Source organism: Eupeodes corollae, chromosome 1 (assembly GCF_945859685.1).
Source record: "Eupeodes corollae chromosome 1, idEupCoro1.1, whole genome shotgun sequence".
NCBI lineage: Eukaryota > Metazoa > Arthropoda > Insecta > Diptera > Syrphidae > Eupeodes > Eupeodes corollae.
The window spans coordinates 10,186,021-10,201,878 of record NC_079147.1 but is presented as its reverse complement, the minus strand read 5'-3'; the positions used below and the strand labels follow the sequence as shown (position 1 = coordinate 10,201,878).

The 15,858-nt window shown below is 38.2% G+C and overlaps 1 protein-coding gene across 1 annotated transcript in view; it reads right to left on the bottom strand.

Annotated features, from left to right (window-relative positions):
- Positions 1-15,858, bottom strand: part of LOC129938444 (NADP-dependent malic enzyme) — a 41,232-nt gene that overhangs the window by 23,217 nt on the left and 2,157 nt on the right. The window lies entirely within an intron of this gene.

The following is a 15,858-nucleotide window of genomic DNA, read 5'->3' as shown; positions in this document are numbered from 1 at the left end:
GAGGAGACGTTTAAATTTATCTAGAAATATCAACGTGTTTCCAGCTCCTGTTACACATTAGTTAGATTTTTTCAATAAACAAATTGCTGATAGCAGCGAGCTTCCACTGGTTTGACAATTTATTGTTAGTGAAACGATTTCAATTACTTGTCTTGCTATCAGTGTCAGTAAAGTTTGATTTGAATCGATTCCAACCACGATAGCAGGAATCAAAAACCCAACTATCTTGTGACTTGATTTGATATCAAATCAAATTTATTAGATCGAGAAATTATATTTTTCTACATATATCTACTTATCTATCTATGTCCTATTAATAGCTAGAGCGTGTGTTTTAAAATTATTTTAATTTCAAGACGACCTACCGACTAGCGACAAACGTATATAGTCAGGTGCCTTGTCTAATGATAATAATTGCTTCTAATATTTTAGTTATTGACATTGTTTAAGCAATTGTATTACGCTTTTTCTGTTTCTGTTAAATAGGGTTTTTTTTTGTAAGCTTCATGAGAAGTTTCGATGGTTGTTGTTTATGGTTTGATGCGCTGAGACTGACAAAAGTGCTGACATTTCTGTTCCGTAACGTTTGGCTACTTTGATTTTGAGAAAATAAATCTCTTCGTAAAGTTTATAGAGTACTTTGGAATTAGAATAATGTTTAGTGTTGAAGCTCATTTTCGGTTAATGGCTAAACCACAACCACGTGTTAGGTTGGTCGGGCTATTGGCAGGTTTTTACCGACTCTACGATATCATAAAGCGTGACCTAACAATTTGCAAAACGTCATCTAGCTTCAAAAATGATGGATCAAAAACAAATTAAAGTATTGGTTGAGGCTTGTACTCCGAACGACTGAAATTGAGTCTCTCACTAGGTGGAACTTCTGGCGATGAAAGAAATATTGACCTGGCTTAAGGAAAACGTGGTATCAACATTTGATATCCTTATTTTTTCAGATAGTCAGGCCACTCCTGAAAAAAGGAGACCATCTAAACTGCACCAACTATAGAGGAATCAGTCTACTTAACATCGCTTACAAAATCTTCTCTGTCGTAATATGTGAACGTCTAAAGCCCATCGTCAACAACCTGGTATGTCCTTATCAGTGTGGTTTTAGACCAGGAAAGTCCACAGTTGATCAAATATTCACATTACGGCAGATCAGTCCTGGAAAAAACCCAAAAACACCCAATCAACACCCACCATCTTTTCATTGATTTCAAGACCGCATATGACAGCATCTCCATAAAGGTTGTAAACAACTTAACACAACCTTTCGATGTCAAAAAAGGTTTTAGACAAGGTGATGCGCTGTCATGCGATTTTTTTAACATCGTGCTTGAAAGAATAGTGCAGAGCTCACACGTCAACACTAAAGGCACTATCTTTCAAAAGTCTGTCCAATTACTAGCTTAATCGGAAGAACTCAGAGTGATGTCAATGGGGCTTTTGTGAGTATTGAGGCAGAGGCGGCAAAATGGGTTTAACGGTGGTTTAGCTATAAACGACTTTGTCAATATGTGAGATTTCCTTGTTTGGAGCGAAAACAACCCTTGAGCCACATTGGAATTACTTTTACATATATTAAGATTGATCTTTTGGGGCGGTTTACACCATTACATATTTCTTTCGAAAGTGGGAAGGTACTGCCGCTATGATGAATGGCACTATCTAATCAAGCTAACTTATTGATCAGCCAAAACTCCACTTGGTTCCCACACGACACCTGAGGTCCTTCTACCTGGTTTCCTTATTCGGACGCTCAAATACTTTTTTAAAGCTATATTAAGTTTGTTAAAACTCTTTATATCCAGAACCCTTACCATAGCTTATAAGCTACTGCTGTACAGGACGATGTCTCTGCCACTACTCACATATTGATCTGAATCCTGTAAAAGGCACTTCGAATTATTAGACGCGTTCGAGACTAAGGTCGTGTAGAGAATTGTTTGCCCTTATGTGAGAAAGGACGATTCCGGAAACGATACAATCAGGAACAGTTTGTAATCTGATATTGTGATAAAAATTAATTAAGGTAGTTTCCGGTGGGCCCTTCTGTAGAGCGATAGAAGAAACTTTCGAGGCCTCCAGACTACAGAAAATTCTCTTCACTAATCCAGTTATATCTAGATATCTGCTGGAAGATTTCAATTGAGAAAATTTTACTACTGGATACTCACTTTCCTGGTAGCTCTCTATACCGAGACTTTTACAATTCAAATTCGTTTAAGTTTCAATGTTACATATCCAAAAGGTCTGATCACAAGGGACAAGTTACAATGGGCTCTCAACACTTAAAACCGTTAAAACCTGCAGGACCAGATGGCATAATACCAGCCAAACTACAAAAAGCCTCAGACATAATTGCACCACTCCTTGATTCAATATTAACAGCTATTTATATCTGGTCCAGCCCGACAAAAATCCTCGTTTCAAACCCTCCTAGTGGGTACCGGGCAGTAATGATCACCACAGTTGTCTTGCACGTTGTCAAGATTAGGATCAGCGAAGGTCAGGTTGAATTGCTGAAGTTTCCTACTCCTTAATAGTATCAAGCCTTAGCAATGCAATTTGACCATAAATACGGGGTCCCTAATTTCAGTGGTGATGTGAGCGTTTTACATAATCCGTGCCGAAGAATGAAAGGCTGGGGGGCAAACTAGTTGCTAACGAGCTCATTCGGATGCCTTGGTAGGATTCGTTTTAATTTCCGCATTACCCCCGTATACCGGCTCTGCCGGGGCTGACCTCTTTTTTTTTCGACCTACTCGTGGGACCAACATACAACAAACAAAATGGACGAACTAGACATGACAAACGAAGAACCATCCACAGACTTGGAGGATGAACTTTTGTCCTCCAGCCAGGAGACTTTGAAGGGGAGCTCATTTAGCGCTGGTAGTTCCATCACTTGTGAGCAACCCAAAACCACAGGAAGTATAGGCAGTGCTGTTCATAGCACTCCTATACTTCCTAAACCGTATACAAAACCGAAACCCTCGAGTAGCAGTGCAACTCGAGGAACCAAAAAACGATCGGAAGGCGCTCTTCTCAGAAACTGCTTCAAAACGGCCAATTCTTGACAAGATTGTCAAAAATGAAGAGACCGGAGTGATTCGTGAGAGGGACGTCCAAGATAAAATAAAGTACCAGAAGGTTGTTAATGAATACAACAAACTTCTGGCCAGCCGAGAAAAGGCCGTTAAGCGAAACAGATCTTAGGTATAGATCTGCCCGTCTCAGAAAAAGAGCAAGCTTGACGACCTCCAGAGGAGGTGTGCAAAATCATAACCGAATTCACTTTTGATATTTGATTTTATTACTGAACATAATATGACCAATTGTAACAGAGGCTTTACTCCCACTTTCGAATCAAACCGAAGGTGGAACAATATACCCAACTGCATTATATCTAGGGAGATATGGCCCACCTATAATAAAACCCGTACAAACGATCTTCTATGCAGGCGGAGAAGTTGGGTATCTCTTACAACACCTTTTGCCATAGTTGTAGTGAACAAAGAGAAAGTGAAACGAAATCGTTGTTTCGTTGTACACAATTCTTCATGGCTTCAACATTCGGGCAATAAGAAAGCCAACTGGGACGGTCTCAACAATTACTTCAGTATCTTTAACTAGTCACTATGCTTCCTCGATAGTGACGTTGACGCCAGCGCTGATATGATCACAAGTTTGATTCTCCTGGGAATGAGAACTTTTATCCCGAATAGGGTTAAAAGCATCAGACCTAAGGAAAACGCATGGTTCGATGCGAGCTGTAAAGATGTTATTAGGGTTAAGAAGGTAAGTTTCCGTTGTTTTAAAGCCAATCCAACTGAGGAAAACCGGAATAAGTTCAAGCAAGCCAGGAAGGCCTGCAACGCCCATATTCGACGGACCAAATTTTTGCATGACCAACAATTACGGCAAAAAATACTGCAATGTCCCAAAGGCAGTACAAATTTTTGGTCATTTGTAAAAAATATGAGGAATTCTTCCTCTTCCTCGGTTCCTACGCTCGTTGTGAATGACACTCCATTTGTTAGCTCTTTAGAGAAAGCAAATCTCTTTGCTAGGCAGTTCGCCGCCAATTCAACTCTGCCAGTGAGTGTTATGACTCCGCCTGTACTTGAGCGAGTTAATGATTCTATGGGGCAAATTTTTTTTCGCACTCGTACTGTAGCGAGAGTCCTAAAAGATCTTAACATACACAAATCTGCTGGTCCGGATGGTATCCCGCTATTGTTCTGAAGAGGTGTTCTTCATCGCTGGCAAAACCACTGCGTAAGCTTTTTCATCTGTCCTACTCCTCAGGTCTCGTCCCGAGCGGATGGAAAACTGCTTTTGTCCAGCCTATTCCCAAAAAAGGCGAATCTTCCTCACCATCTAATTATCGACCGATTGCACTTACGTCCCTTCTATCCAAGGTCATGGAAACGCTGATTAATTATCAGCTCAAGAAATATCTTGAAGAACGGAAGCTTCTTAATGACCGACAGTATGGCTTTCGTAGCAATAGGTCCACTGGTGATCTCATGGTTCATCTCACCGAACAGTGGAACAAATCTTTACATAGTTTTGGAGAAAGTAAGACTATTGCACTTGATATTTCAAAAGCATTTGATAGAGTTTTGCATGAGGCTCTCTTATCGAAAATGCGTGCTTTCGGTTTGCATGAATTCCTCCTTCATTGGATTAGTAACTACCTTTCGAATCGTTCAATACAAGTTGTATTGGATGGATTCAAGTCTGAAAACCACAAAATAAATGCTGGTGTGCCCCAGGGCTCTGTTCTATCTCCAACACTCTTTCTCATTTTTATTAATGATCTCCTATCTGCAACATCTAATCCAACACATTGTTTCGCTGACGATAGTACTCTTAGATTTTCATATTCGTTTTCAGATTCACACCCCTCTTCTTCGGATGTGGAACTGCAACGACAAAATATGATAAGTTCATTAAATTCCGACGTGAACAGCATTGTACAATGGGGAATAAGAAACCGCGTGGAATTTAATGCTTCGAAAACGCAATGCTGTCTTGTATCGTTAAAGCGAAATATACCCCCCCCCCCCTGCCATTATCCATAAATGGCACTTGCATCGAGGAAACTGAACATCTGGATATTCTTGGTATGTGTATCACCAACCACCTTTTGTGGAACGATCACATACGCGATGTCGCCAAAAATGCCGCAAGATGTTTGGGTTTTCTAAGGCGATGCAAGAAGTTTTTCTCCCCCTCTGATCTGGCTGTTATTTACAAGACTTATATACGTCCAAAGCTTGAGTATAACTCCCATATCTGGGCTGGTGCTCCTGCAACTTACTTAAGCCTCTTGGACAGTATTGAACGTAGAGCATTTAGACTGATTGGTGATATTACCATCATAAGATCATTTACGTCACTTGAACATCGTCGAAATGTTTCTTGTCTCACCCTCTTTTACCGTTATTTTAATGGTTTATGCTCTAGAGAAATAGCCAGCTGCATTCCTCCCCTTAAACAGTTCAACCGTAATACTCGCGCTTCTAGGAATGCTCATCAATATACACTCGAGCCCAACTTCGGTCGTACTGTCAAGTACAGAGATTCGTTCTTTAGCCGTACTATGCGAATGTGGAATGCCTTGCCACACTCTGTCTTTCCCAGCTATTGCAATATTCAGGAATTCAAAACCAATGTGCACCGACATCTCCTTTCAAACCCTCTCTCCCTTTCCTAGTGCTCACACTGTGTATTCATAATAAGGGTAATATATCCCTTTGAGTGTGCGCTTATTATAAAAAAAAAAAAAAAAAAGGTATAGATCTGCCCGTCTCAGAAAAAGAGCAAGCTTGACGACCTGACAAAGCCAGGGAAAGCACCATCTTCTGGAACAGCAGAACTGCGTACGCTTATTGAGGTTGACAGGGATGACCTCCAAGTAGCAGTTGTGGATGATCTCTCCACAAACAGCAAAGGTCTGCTGAACGTGTGGAACTCTATCGAGGGCAAGCTCTCTGCGATGGTGTTTTCACTATATCAAACAGTGAGGGCCACTATCCTAGTTTTGACTCTGGCGAGATGCTCAGGGGGTTTCCTTAGTGAAAGCATTGCTAAGGTTAGCAATGACTGGGAGGGCTTAAAGCTCAAGCTTATCCCAGCTAAGGACATTCCTAGACAACAGAAGGCTCGCATTTGGTTGCCGCTCATGAGCATAAAGCCAAGCGGACAGGATCTGATCCGCGGTCTTCAGAGACAAAATCCGCTGGTCCCCATGCACGATTGGGCTGTATCAAAGTCAGAAGAACCGCAGAAGACCAGCACCTCTTACCTTCTGAAGATTAGCGAGGAAAGTCTAGGGGCTCTCGAAAAGTCCGTGTAGAAACTTAGTTTTGGCATAAGCATAACCCTGAGAGTTTTTCTTAGGGAGGAAAACTTCGACATTGGCGTTATACAAGAACCGTGGATAAACGGCCTCAAGCTGCGAGGCCTCCAAGACAACCAATACGACCTCTTTTATAAAACCGCAAATCAAGACCAAGGTTTTCCCAGAACTTGTACTTTAGCTAAGAAACATTTAAAAGGTTTTGTATGTCCAAATTTTAGCAATACCGATCTGACAGTTGTCAGATTTGAAGATAAGAATACACAGGGTTTGCTGTTGGCCTCTTTTTACTCAGCCCATAATGCACCATCACCTCCGGAGGAGGTGTGCAAAATCATAACCGAAGCTAAAATCAAAAAGGCAAACCTTCTGATCGGAGGCGACGCAAATGCTCGGCATACCCTTTGGGAAAGTACTGATATCAACGAACGAGGTGAGTCACTTTTTGATTTTATTAACATGACCATTTGTAACAGAGGCTTTACTCCCACTTTCGAATCAAACCGAAGGTGGATCAATTTGAACAACTGCATTATATCTAGGAAGATATGGCCCACCTATAATAAAACCCGTACAAACGAACTTCTATGTAGGCCAGGGCAAGACATAGCCAGGATTGTTGCGGTTTGTACCGGACATTGGCATATAGGAGTTCATGCAGAGAAGTTGGGTGTCTCTTACAACATCTTTTGCCGTAGCTGTAGTGACCAAAGAGAAAGTGAAACCATAATCCATTTCCTCTGCAAATGTCCTGCTTTGGCAAACACCAGAATGAAATGCTTTGGAAAAGCATTCTTTCAAGAACTTGATGAGCTATTTGAGACAAAGATTAGAGACCTAATCTTTTTTCTCAATGCGACAAAATGGCTTTAACATAATCGCTATGAAGCTTCTTTATAGATCTTTCCCTTTCTATCACAGATAAAACGAGTTTTTGGTATCAAAACGGCGCACTACAGCGCTAATTGAATCTCAGGCTAAGTTGCCTTGAGATCGCCATTTCTACCTACCTATATCTGGTCCCAATTCCCTCAGCATGGATAAAAGTGAAAGTTGTATTTATAGCCATATAGCAGGAATATGCCCGCAAGTCAACTCTAAAGATCTACGACCTATAAGTCTATCATCATTCCTTCTTAAGACATTGGAAAGACTGATTGATAACTATTTAAGTGCAAGTATTGATATATGACTTCTGTCTATGTCTTAACATGCCTACTGTAAAGGCAAATCGGTGGAAATAGCGTTACAATCATTAGTAAGCACCATCGAATTCTCTCTCGGTGATAAAGTTCACTATGGTTGCTTTCCTTGAACTTGAAGACGATTAATCGTTATAATTATAACAACTTGAACACTACTGCAATCACAAATACAATATGACTAGCTGACTAATTAACTCAATACTGGACTTTAGCTTGTCTTACAACGGGCTTAACCATCAATTTATTTCAAAATTAGCTTGGTATCAACTTTATTTCTAGAAGTGCTCCTCCTAACTGGTTTCCTTGTTCGTGCGACTTAAAGCCTCTCAGTTACTTTTTTTGGGGATATATTAAGTCATTGTTTTATGTCGAGAGAGTAACAACTCTTTAAGCATTGAAAGCCAATATTAAAGCCAACATAAACGCCCTATTGCTAAATGTATTAGTAAATCAGTCAAAAAGAGGACTACTCGGATGGCCTATGTAGTAGTCAAAGCATCGGCAAACATATACCCAAAAAATAAATTCCAAGCAATTTTCTACACAGAAATATAGACAATTCATTTTAACAATATAACATGTGTTGTATTATTATTTAAAGTTCCCAAGCTGTTAAAAAAAAAACACCCGATACGATAAGTTAATAATATAAAAATATACTAGAAATACATGTGAGTTTCATAATACTGTCACCGAGAGGTCTTTTTTTTCTTTTGTTTGAACAAGTTTATTTTGAATAAAATGTATAACGAAATTCTTTAAATAAAATCGTTTATGTATTTCCGTAGAGAAAAAAAAAAGAGTATAAAAAATTTGTATTGCATAGTCACCAAAAAAAAGTATTAATATTTTTTCAATAGCAAATATAGAATTCTGTCTGTCTCTATGTCTGATTGGCATTTAGTTTAGATTTTGTTTTAAAGATTAAACAAAAAAAGAAAACATGTTTTTGTGTATTATTTAATATGGTGATGATGATATTTGGCGCTAAATACAAAATTCAGTGCTTTATCTCTTTGATGTCAATGTTTGAATTGTTTGATTTCGGTTCATTTTTGAAGTTACTAATTTTGTGGCAATGTAAATGTTCTTTTTAAAAGGAAAATAATTACTAAAAGAGATTCACCTTTTTAAATCTTAGACTTCACACATGTTCAACAATCAATCTATGTAAATATATATACAAAAAGTAAAAGTCTTGTCTTGGTGAAAAGTGGATCTGGTAGATTTTATTGCCTTGATCTTCCCGGAAGAACCGGAAAAAACATTTTCGATTTCATTTTTTTTGGCAAGGTTTAGACCGCGAAGTGATATAGCGGTTCAACCGTAATACTCGCGCTTCTAGGAATGCTCATCAGTATACACCCTCGAGACCTACTTCGGTCGTATCGTCAAGTCAAGTTTTTCTCCCCCTCTGGTCTGGCTGTTATTTACAAGACTTACATATATACGTCCAAAGATTGAGTATAACTCCCATATCTGGGCTGGTGCTCCTGCAACTTACTTAAGCCTCTTGGATAATATTGAACGTAGAGCATTTAGATTGATTGGTGATATTACCATTATAAGATCATTTACGTCACTTGAACATCGTAGAAATGTTTCTTGTCTCACCCTCTTTTATCGTTATTTTAATGGTTTATGCTCTAGAAAAATAGAAAGTTGCATTCCTCCCCTTAAACAGTTCAGTTCGTAATACTCGCGCTTCTAGGAAAGCTCATCAATATACCCTCGAGCCCAACTTCGGTCGTACTGTTAAGTACAGAGATTCGTTCTTTAGCCGTACTATGCGAATGTGGAATGCCTTGCCATACTCTGTCTTTCCCAGCCATTGCAATATTTAGGAATTCAAAACCAATGTGCACCGACACCTCCTTTCACCCCCCTCTCTCTCTCTTTTCTAGTGCTCACACTGTGTCTTTACATAATTAGGGTAGTAATATCCCTTTAAGTGTTCGCTTATTATAAAAAAAAGCATGTAAGTACAACAAAATGAAACTACAAATGTGTTTTCGAAGTAGTTGTTAGAGATTGGTAATAATAAAGACGCAACGGACACCTTGACCGGATTTATCACGGTAACCACAGATTTGTGTCACATCAGAGACGAAAAGGAAGAGCTTATTCAGTGTGTTTTTATAGGACAACAGTTTAATATATATAATTAGCTGGATGAACGAGCAATATTGGTGGCAACCATTCAGAATTTTCTTCTTTTAAATCAGTTGACATGGTTTTTAAATTCACTGGAATTGCGTGCATTACCACCTCACAATTTTCAGTTAAAATTGGAATAGGTTGTCATCATCCTACGTAACTTAATTAACCTCAACTGTGCAATGGAACAAACTGGCTGTGAAAACAGTGATTAATAACGTAATTGAGATGCAAAAACTATTGGGTAAAACAAAATGTGATGAGAAGTCTTGAAAACATCTAAATATACAATTGATTAAGTCTTTCGACCAACCGAACCCTAAGTACCGATGGTACATATCAATTGTATCTTTCAGGTCGACTTTAATATCATTATCATAGTTATATTAAAAGAAACACACAAATTGTAGCCATAATGTCATATTCCCATTCCATATTTTCAGAACTAAGGGTTTAAAAATGAGAAAGTTAGAAATCAAACCAGAAGAGAAAAAACTATTAAAAACATTTGTTAGCTAGTATCAGCTAAACTAGAACTAACTAGATCTCCTTATACTGGTCAACTAATTCTATACGGTCCTTCGGTATAGATTGGTTGCAGTTGTTGGTTTAAAAGACGTTTAGTGATCGTGGTAAATTTGCACTTTACTTCAAAACAACTTTGAAACTTCGAAACAATTTGATTTCCTATTTCTACGATTTCGAAAAATTCAGCATATTTTTTTCTGTCGGCCTTCTCACAAAAATGTAGCACCAATTAAAGTTAATCGTCAAACTTTGGAGTAGTTTTTACTTCATAACATGAATTTGATGTAATGGCCGACTTATAAATCGCTTCAATTTTAAGACAACAGATGGAAAAATACACGACTTTTTCATCAATTCTCTTAATTTTTCATTGCCATTAAATATAAAAAATAGTACAAAATTAATTTTTACAGGTATCGGTTACACTTGGTTGCAAAGTACTGTATGAGGAATTGAAGAGTGAATTGTGTACTTCGTAATTTTTTTTGAAGCTACTATTTGACTTTGAAATTAAAAAATTAGCACCATCAACAAATGTTTAAGTTATACTATTAAATAAAATCATTTGAAAATTGAAACAAGCAAAGTTGTAATTGAATTGTAATCACTTATGGTTATGAGACTCTTAAAACTCCAAAACACCACGTTTAATCACTGTTTGGGTTTTGGAGCTGATCAACAATGGAAACATTATCGTGACATCGTAAATCAATTGGAAAAGTAATGTATTTTTACAATTCTCAAACTGACGCGTCGGGGTCGCGTTCTTAAAACTGCTGTAGGTCCCCCCTATTCGTGATAACAGTACTCGCACACAGGAATGGTTGAGAGCTGTAAGTCACTAGGCAATAGTTCTCAATGGATTGTTGCGCCACCTAATTTTGTATTTAATGTTTTCTGAATTCTGAACTTATGGTTACTTAATCACGTGGGCACATTTAATGATTTAGGAGTTTTATTTGATGTTAACTTCTTATTTAACTCACATATTGATGTCATCACAACTAAGGCAAGAAGCCGTCTTAGATTAATCAGAGGGTTTTATAAAGAATGATTGAATGATCCCAGCATAGTGTGCCCGATACATAATAAAGGAGACCCTCTAAATCGCGCCAACTACAGAGGCATCAGTCTCCTTAACCTAATGGTCCTTATCAGTTAGGCTTTAGACCAGGAAAGTCCACTATCGATCAAATATTCACACTACGGCAGATCTTGAAAAAAAAAAAAACAGAATTTCAAATCGATACCCACCATCTCTTTATCGAATTTGAAACCGCGTATGACAGCATCTATAGGGAAGAGCTCTACCGAGCAATGTCTAGTTTTGGCATCCCTGTCAAACTTATCTGTTTGTGCAGAATGACGATGGAGAATGCACGCTGCTCTATCAAGGTCGGAAAAGATCTCACCGATGCAAAAAAAGGTTTTAGACAAGGCGATGCACGGTCATGCGACTTATTCGACATCGTTCTGGAAAGAATTGTGCAAAACTCAACCGTCAACACTAGAGGCACAATCTTCCAAAGGTCCATCCAACTACTCGGATACGTAGATGATATTGACATAATTCGAAAATCAAAGCGTGATGTCAGTGGAGCGATTTGAGCATTGCGACGGAAGCGAAGAATATGGATGAGGGCAAGACCAAGTACATGCTTTCATCAAAAAAGGACATTGAACAAAACGTCACCATGGACAGCTAGAAGAATACCTCTTGCAAATCTCTGCATCTTTAGACTTAGAAGGCAATTGAGTAGTAAAATCGCCATCTATAAGACACTCATCATTACAGTTCTCATTTATGGCGCTGAGGACTGGACCCTGTCAAAGAAAGATGAGAGCGTCTTAGAATGCTTCGAGAGAAAAATTCTTTGGGTAAATTTTTGTCCCGTCTGCATAGATGGAGAATGGAGGAAAAGATATAATGACGAACTGAACAGAGTTAAAATTCAACGACTTAGATGGCTGGGTCATGCAGAGCGAATGGACATCAACGCTCCAGCCCACAAGGTCTTCGAATCCGATTCAGATTGACGGCGCAGTAAAGGAAGACCCCGATTTATGTGGCGCACGCAAGTGGGACCGAGCTGGCTGGAGACGCATGTTGGTTGAGGCCCAGGTTCGCCCCGGACTGTAGCGTCACCTTAAGTTAGTAAGTAAGACAATAGATTTGAGAATTTTCAATTGTTTTAAAAACTTTTAGCGATCGTAATAAATTTGCACTTGACTTCAAAACATTTCATATTAAATACGATTTTTAAAAATTCAGCTTATTTTGTAGTCCTATCCACAAAAATGATGCACCATGTATAAATGATGAATTATATTTATTCGTCAAACTTTGGAGTAAGATTTTATCTAAAAACATAAATTTGATGAATTGGCCGACTTTTAAAACAATTGAAAAAATATAGGTTTAAGGGAAATCTGACCAATTAACCAATGTTGCCCCGATTGTGGAAGAAAATTGCAAATGCTCACATTTTTTAGCTTGGTCGCTAAACTTATGATATTTAAAATGCATTAAAATCTCTTTTCAATAGTCTTTTGGAATTTCTTTCGGTTTTAGAAACTTTCCAAAATTGTAAGGCTTTATTTAAAAGATCAAATCTAATGTTACAAAATTTTTCAACTAAATGCCTAGCCTACATAATCTAATAAAGCTGGGAATACCACAAGTTTGTAGCGGTTAGTACACAGCCCGGAAAGTTAAAACCTATATACAGAGCCAAAAAGTGGATCTATTTAGCTGGACGCCATGTTCTCTATATTTAAATATCTTCGAAAATGTTTGGGGTTGGTTGACACGTCAAGTTTATGAATCAGGACAACAATATTCGAGTGTATCCGAATCATCAAATTATATTTTATATTTCACTTATTGTTTGTAGACATCCTTTCCAATCCGGATGTTAAAAGTTTTGGAAGAGAAAGGTGGCTCAACACACTACTAAATATTTTGATTGTATATAAATACTCCAGTTATCTACAATTTAAGCTATTTTAGTAATAAAAAGAAGCAGACATCTCTTAAATGAGTCTTTCATTAAAATGTCCTATTCAAGTGGCACAAATTTTCGATCTCTTATTTTGTTGATTTTTGGTTGATAATACTTTGTTAACACTTAAAGCCTTAGGATTAAATCTTTCTTTTGATTAAATAACAAGAATTAAATTAAGGTTAATTTACAAACAAAAATAATCTCTAGCATGTCTGGCTTCGGAGAAATGAACGATACAAAAAAGGTCCAAGGGATGTCCTATTCAAGTGGCGAGGAGTATATGCGTTGCAAGAGTTTTTTTTAATCATTGTAACTGTTAAACTATCTGCATTTTAGAAATGTCGGATATATTCTTTTTCAAAATTCACTTTCTGTTAGCCAATCTTATAATTAATTTGTATAGTGAAACCATCTTTACAGTCTTTAATATAAAACCAGCAATAATTCTTCATTTTAAATATCAAACTTATGCAAAATTGGAAGAACAGGAAGGCTTTCTAAAGACATTAAGGGAGCCATTGGCAACCAAATATTTCGAAACATTAAGTTGTATGAATTCCTGAAAAAAGGAGACCCTCTAAACTGCACCAACTATAGAGGAATAAGTCTACTTAACATCGCTTACAAAATCTTCTCTGTCGTAATATGTGAACGTCAAAAGCCCATCGTCAACAACCTGATAGGTCCTTATCAGTGTGGTTTTAGACCAGGAAAGTCCACAGTTGATCAAATATTCACTTTACGGCAGATCCTGGAAAAAACTCAAGAACACCAAATTGACACCCACCATCTTTTCATCGATTTCAAGGCCGCATATGACAGCATCTACAGGGACGAGCTGTATAGAGCCATGTCTAGTTTTGGCATCCCTGCCAAACTCATCCGTTTGTGCAGGATGATCATGGAGAATTCACGCTGCTCCATAAAGGTTGGAAACAACTTAACAGAACCTTTTGATGTCAAAAAAGGCTTTAGACAAGGTGATGCGCTGTCATGCGATTTTTTTAACATCGTGCTTAAAAGAATAGTGCAGAGCTCACACGTCAACACTAGAGGCACTATCTTTCAAAAGTCTGTCCAATTACTGGCATATGCTGATGACATTGACATAATCGGAAGAACTTAGGGTGATGTCAATGGGGCTTTTGTGAATATTGAGGCAGAGGCGGCAAAAATGGGTTTTACGGTTAATGAGGGCACAACAAAGGACATACAACACCGACGTTTTGGTCAAAACGTCACAATCGACAGACGTAACTTTGAGGTAGTCAAGGACTTCGTCTACCTAGGCTCCGCTGTAAACGCAGAAAACAACACCAGCGCTGAGATCAAACGCAGAATAACTCTTGCTAACCGCTGTTTCTTTGGACTAAGAAAGCAATTGAGTGGTAAAGTCCTCTCTCGAGGGACTTCCTGCTATACGGTGCAGAAGCATGGACCATGACAAAAGCGGATGAAAGCACCTTGGGTCGCTTCGAGAGAAAAGTTCTTCGTGTGATCTACGCCCCGTATGCATCGAAGGGGAGTGGAGGAGAAGATGGAACGACGAACTGTACGGGCTGTACAGCGACGTAGACTTAGCCAGAAGGGTAAAAATTCAACGACTAAGATGGCTGGGTCACGTAGAGCGCATAGAAACCAATGATCCGTCCCGGAAAGTCTTCGAATCCACACCCACAGGACAGCGCAGTAGAGGAAGACCGCGGATCAGGTGGCGCGCACAAGTGGAAGGTGACCTCACCCAACTTGGAGCGCGAAACTGGAGACATCTAGCTAGGGACCGAGCTAGATGGAGAAGTTTGTTGGGTGAGGCCCTAGTTCACACAGGACTGTAGCGCCAGCTTAAGTAAGTAAGTAAGTAAGTAAGTAAGTTGTATGAATTTGGGACGTGGCGAAGTCAAGATTTTGTTAATCCCATCCAATTATATCTTAAAAAAAAAAACAATATGACCTAAGCTGTTTTAAACATGTGTCCTGATATACCTAAGCAAGCTTACGAGTACTTTGGAAAGTAGAACCGTTTTTTATTTTAAATATTGTCTTTGACTTCTTATATTAAAACTGTTATAACAGTTTTCAAAAAGTGCCATATGGAATATTTTTGACATGTTTGTTTTTTCGTTCGTCTTAATGAGATCAAAAGCTTTTGTTTCAGTCTATTATTTCATTCTCCAGGAAATTTATAATTGAAATAAAAATTCCCCTTTAATTATTTGTTTATCTTGTTAATTACTCAAAATATTGATTGAATCTACAAATTTTATTGATACTGCCGTCATTTCAAATTCGCCCCACGTTAATGACTCAAACAAAAAAAAAAACTGAAAATGGATAGGTATAGGTAAATCAACTAAAACGAACAAGTGGAAGAGCATTCATAATGTTCCCTTTTTTTTGTTGTACCCCTTTGAGCAAGATTCAGACATATGCACAATAATAATAATAATCGGTCCGTATTGTTTACGTAACGTCTTGGGGATTTTCCATTCATCTTCCTCTTTTTCTGTTCTGCTGCCAGTGCCTTGCCAACATGAACATAATATCCCAAGAAACTTGAACTCTCAGTGTAAAGATATAACATAGGTACATC